Consider the following 5,794-nt stretch of genomic DNA (forward strand, 5'->3'; position numbering starts at 1 on the left):
TAGGTAACACGACATTATAACTACTATTTATTATTCGTCGCTCCAATCTTCAAATATATATATATAAACGAATTAGAGGGCTTTAGAGCGATAAACTAGCAGCTGAAATTGGCCCCTAATTGGCCGCCGCCATGTTGCATATTTGTGACCTCTAGACATGCGACCTTACAGTTTTAAGTCTAGATTTTAATTAAGTACAATGCACATTTAATTGCTTATTGATTTTTAATAACAGTGCCGACGAGATAAGTTATCTTTCGTTTGTTTTAAATCCAATATGTACTTTTACGGCGAAAAAATAAAAATAACTCGGGCGGTTTCGCAATGCCTCCGCTAGATGTCGTCAGCCGTGGTGCTGTATATTGGTTTTGGTTTTTTATCGGAGGTAGACACTCTGGGGCTAACAGTATTTAAAAAAAAATTATGTTTTTTTTACAGCGATCGCAGTACAAATCTCGGCTCAGTTTTGCGTAAAAGCCTCACAATTTGGTACGGCCATGTGTCTAGCGATGAAACTTGTACAACATGGCGGCATCCAAGTGGGGATGCCGCCTGTTGTTTTGCCTGGTGAACGAGATCTATATATATATATATATACATTTTTTTTTCTAGCAATGAAATACGACGAGGCAGTTTCATGCGGCTGTGCTGAATCTACGTTTCGCCAAACATGTGCTGCCACCTAGACACGCAACTGGGTTCGAGACTAAGGGGCTAGAAAGTTGCGCGCACAAGACCGCTCCCACCCGTTTGACAGCCAAAGCGTCAGCTACGACGTCCTGTTTGCCCATTGAGTCGCTGTGGCCTAGATACGGCCCCCCTAAACTTTGTCCCCCATGGTGCGTTATCTTCTGCCCTGAAGTCGACACAAAGAAACCATCTTCCCTCTCTGTTCGGTCAGGAGGAAGAGAGAGAGGGTAATTCATTTACTCTCGAACCGACATTTCTGCGAAAGGTCCGTTCACTTTGGCCAATCCCCCATTGGTTGAGGTGAGGATGTAACATGGACCTTTGTTCTATTCTTTCTCGTCGAATTAAGTGCCTCTGGCCAAAGTGTGCATGACTGCTAAATAAACTGCCTCGGCGAATGAGTTTTTCAGAGTGTTGTTTGGTGGATTTTTGAAGAGCGTCTACTGCGCACGCTCTACGCGAAGCACCAAAATGGAGGCGCCCGAAAGAAAATTAACGAATAATAAGCGTAGGTTAATCGGTTGCTCTAGGTCACCTATGTCACAAAACCAACTTTCCCCGAACATTTATACCCGAAGACTCATACCAGCGATTCGTAAAAATGCATCTATTTCGCGGTCGACGCCACAAAATACTAGGTGCCCCCCACCCACCCAAAACAAAAGATTACAAGGTGTTTTTTTTTTTGTTGTTTACAGCAAAAATAAACTACCCGTCACCGAATGTAGCGCTAGCGGGCCGAATCAGATGGCAACGTCTCAGAAGTAACCGTTTCCTTTTAGAAAAGTTGAGTGAGTTTTTGGAATTTTAAATTATCGAAATTTTCGGAAAATCACTTGTAATTTTTTATTGAGATGACGGTTAGTTGTGAAACTTTGGCATTTTGTTCGGACCGCTAGCGCTACGTTTGGGCGGAAAACGAGCGTTCGTCAACGCATTGCTTATTTCTGCAATATATATATACAGGGTGTTTTTTTTTAGCTGCACCAAATTTTCAAAAAAAGAAGAGCTGCGTTACGGCACTCTTAGTTATGCCATTAGCATACCCGACCTGGCGCCCACTAGGAACCAAGTATTTTGTGCAACTAGGTGACTAATTAACGGAGATCTTTGAAAAAAACGTTTTATTTATTGTTTTTAGAGGGCCTAATGCATTTACGAAATTGAAGCCCAACTTTAATATGCTCCAACCCCACAGCGAAATAAAGGCACAAAAAATTTCTGCGCGCGTTTCTGGCTAAATTATTTCATTCCCGCAGGCTCTTTCAAACCGAAACTGACCAGTACAAGAGCGTCAATCGCGTCGATATTTTCGCCCTTGCTTGGCATCACAGCAGTGACGTCACCTGTGATGCAGGCACTGCCGTCAGCGCTATTGCAATAGGTTGATCTCTCCTTAGTGTTTTGCTGACCGCGGCAGGTGTAAATCACGCTGTCCCAGCGGGCATCGTGACGCTACCCTTTCCTTTCGTGGATATGATAGAAGCTGCTCTGAAGACTTGTGCGAATGGTGCTGCAAAGCGACGAACGCTGCGTCACTTGCTCCTCTGTTGTAAAAGACACAGGTTTGCACCCATATCTTTGGAAGGACGAATTCGGCTACAAATAAGACAGGCGCTATGCGATTCATAGTGCTGTGCCTTTCTTTCTCTGACCGTGGCAGGAAACACATCTGAATGGCGTCGCTCATTGCGACAAGGCTTTCGGTTGAAGAGAAAACAGACATGGTGATCGCATATCTAACTATGCAAAAGAATGCTCGCCATGCTGCGCAACTTTATGCCGCTCAGCGCCCAGGTCGCTTCTTTCCTGCCCACACTTTCTTCATACGCGTTTTCAGCAAGTTTGCGTCAAGTGGCACGGTGGTGAGTGGGCGAAGACAGAAACAAAATGTCCTTAGCCGCGATTTCGAGACTGACGTTCTCGCGTACGTAACAGCTAAGCCTGAAGCAAGCGTGCGCGAAATTGTGAGGTCTTCTGGGACAACGATCGCTACAGCGTGGAAAGTGCTTGTGAAGCGTCGCATGCATTCGTTTCATGTTAGCTTGCACCAAGAGCTACATGGCAGTGACTTCCAACAACGACTGGACTTTTGCAATTGGGCCCTGATTGAAATAGACCGGGATCATGGATTCTTGAAAAAAAAATTATTTGAAGTCATGAGGCTCAATTCTGCAGAAATTCAACGGTGAACCTCCACAATGCCCATTACTGGGCAAACGTAAATCCTCGTTGGCTCCGTCAGCACAAACATCAAGTGAGATGGTCTATTAACGGTATGGTGTGGAATATTTAATAAAATCATTGGCCCATATTTCTTTGACGGCGCACTGAACGGAAAACTATACACGGAGAGAATCCTTGAAGGAGTCGTGGAAGAGTTTATTGCCGGCCTGCCTCTCAGCGTGCTGAAGGATACGTGGTTTCAGCAGGACGGCGCTCCAGCGCATTCTTCTTCGCGTGCTGTTCGATTTCTACACCGAACTTTTCCAGAGCAGTGAATTGGACGCAGTGGTTCACGTCCGTGGCCGGCACGATCATCAGATCTGAGCCCGTTAGATTTTTTTCTTTGGGGTTATGTGAAGAATGAAGTGTACGCCACGGAACCCTCCAGCGTGGACAACCTGAAACAAAGAATCGTCGCCGCCTGTGCCGCAGTTCAGCCTGAAATGCTCGAGTGCGTGTTGTGTTCCATGCGGAGCCGACTGATGATGTGCGTTTCTGTATAGATGGACTCCAATTCGAGCACTTGCTTTGAACGCAACTGTTTCCAACTTCATAAAGTGGCCAGGGGGCGGCAAACGCTGGGTGGCTTATCACATGCCCAAATCACTTTGGCTGCCAAGCTTCCTTTTTTTTTTTTTTTTTTTAAGTACCAAAATGCGCTAGGCCATATTTTTGCCTCCTTTTTTCGACGAACTAAAAGGTTTCCGAAGAAAATACTGGTGCTGTGAAAAGTGCTAATGGGGGCTCTAAGTTAGACGTCAGCGTCTTGGTAAACTAAATGATACTGAAATAATAAGCAGAGGGACGGACAATGGAATAAACAGAGAGCTGGACGGACAGAGGCACGAAAGCACGAAAGGTGCGTTGTTCTGTCCTTCCCTCTGTGTATTCTTTCAGTATTATTTGGGGCTCGAAGTGAGGCAGTAAAACTTAGTTCTCAACAGTGCCCTGTTTGAGCTACACTTGAAAAAGCGCCGATGCCGTGTTCACACTGTGCCGCGCACAGCACGTGACTACCGTAACGTGAGCCAGGACGCCGGTGCAAGGCTCCTTCCTCATTTATTAAGAGCCCATAAAACATAGAACAAAGAAAGATTATTTTGTTACACGCTGCAATAGTTTAACTGCCAGAGGGGCGAACCAGTGATATTACACAAGCATAATTACTTTGTTCTTTAAAAAAAAAAAAAAAACCTGGCTAGTTTAATGCATCAAAAAGCAAGAACTTAGAAATAAAGCAGCGGTGGCAAATAATAGGTAGCAGAAGTCTCCAGCAATGGAAAAATATTTTTCCCAAATAAAACGCAGGAAGGTCGTCTAACGTTGCCGGCCGTTGGTAATGCATGCAACAGCATTTATCGTACCAACGAAACCTTCGCGTCGCCCGCAGGTCAAGAGAGGGATATGACACAGCACATGTGACGCCGACCGCAGACGCCTAAATTACACCTGCCGCAGTAAGCAAAACACTAAGCAGAGAGCAACGTATTGCAAAAGCGCTGACGGCAGTGCCTGCATCACAGGTGACGTCACTGCTGCGACGCCAAGCGAGGGCGAAGATATTGACGTCATTGACGCTGTTCTCCTGGTCAGTTTCGGTTTGATAGAGCCTGCGGGAATGAAATAATTTAGCCAGAAACGCGCGCAGAAATTGTTTGTGCCTTTACTTCGCTCTGGGGTTGGAGCATAATAAGGTGTCGCTTCGATTTCGTAAATGCAATAGGCCCTCTTAAAGCAATAATTAAAAAGTTAATTATGATACCTCCGTTAATTAGTCGCCTAGTTGCACAAAATACTTGGTTCCTAGTAGGCGCCAGGTCGGGTATGCTTATGGCATAACTAAAAGTGCCCTAACGCAGCTCTTCTTTTTTGAAAATTTGGTGGAGCTAAAAAAAACACCCTGTATATATATAATATATATATATATATACATTATATATTATAATATATATATATATACAGGGTATTTCTGCCCAACCCTATATTATAGGGTTGGGCAGAAATACTCAAGAGTGTATTTGGAAATACAAATACGGGAATACATTTTAGGAACGACAGGAATACAAATACAGAAATACTGATACTGCAATACATTATTCGAATTTGTTTGAGACGCCAAATGAGATGAAGTTTGAAGTGGAAGTTTTTGATCCCGAGATTACTTTCCCGTAGGCTTGGCACTATGCCTTGAAGGTAGTGGTTTCAGAGGGCGAAAAATCTTCAATAAGCTCAAAAAAAAAAAAAAAAAAAAAAAGGTTCCATCTAGGACTGACCGTAATCCCTTCTCTGACATCCTGTCTGTCTGACAAGGGATGCGAAAAGACTTCGACCTCTAAATAAATTCCATGTCACCCTAAATCCCATCAAAACGTCACAATGCCCCTGTCCAACAAGGATGTCCCTGTCAACATTGATCACATAACGTCACTGAGGAATGAACTTGTATTCTTTATCTCTAGGTGTGGCCTTAAACATGAAAATTTACCACGCTGTTGTATGAAAGGACAATACGTACTTTCTTTGTAGGTTACCTCGTTGAAGATCGTGCAGGCAGTTGCATTTAGAATTTTTGAGAATAGTGGACCACCTGAAGCATTTTGAAACACATGTCTTATCGTCTATTACGGCTAAAAAAAAACGATACGGTGTCATCCCTGTTGCGAAGGTCCTTTCTGTCCACCCTCCCCCACCGACGCATGAATGGCAGTCCTCAAGTCTCGCCTTGCATAATCCAAACAGAGACCTCGTGGATTGCGACCTTATACTGCCTGCACAGGTACGAGCTCTCCGAGAAACAGCGCGCTTGAGACGAGTCGCAGCTGTACGAAGTCTGGGTCGGCACCGCGAGGCCACATCTGGCCTCCTTCCTGGGTTTCGG

Source organism: Ixodes scapularis, unplaced genomic scaffold (assembly GCF_016920785.2).
Source record: "Ixodes scapularis isolate PalLabHiFi unplaced genomic scaffold, ASM1692078v2 PGA_scaffold6__148_contigs__length_123643588, whole genome shotgun sequence".
Classification (NCBI taxonomy): Eukaryota; Metazoa; Arthropoda; class Arachnida; order Ixodida; family Ixodidae; genus Ixodes; species Ixodes scapularis.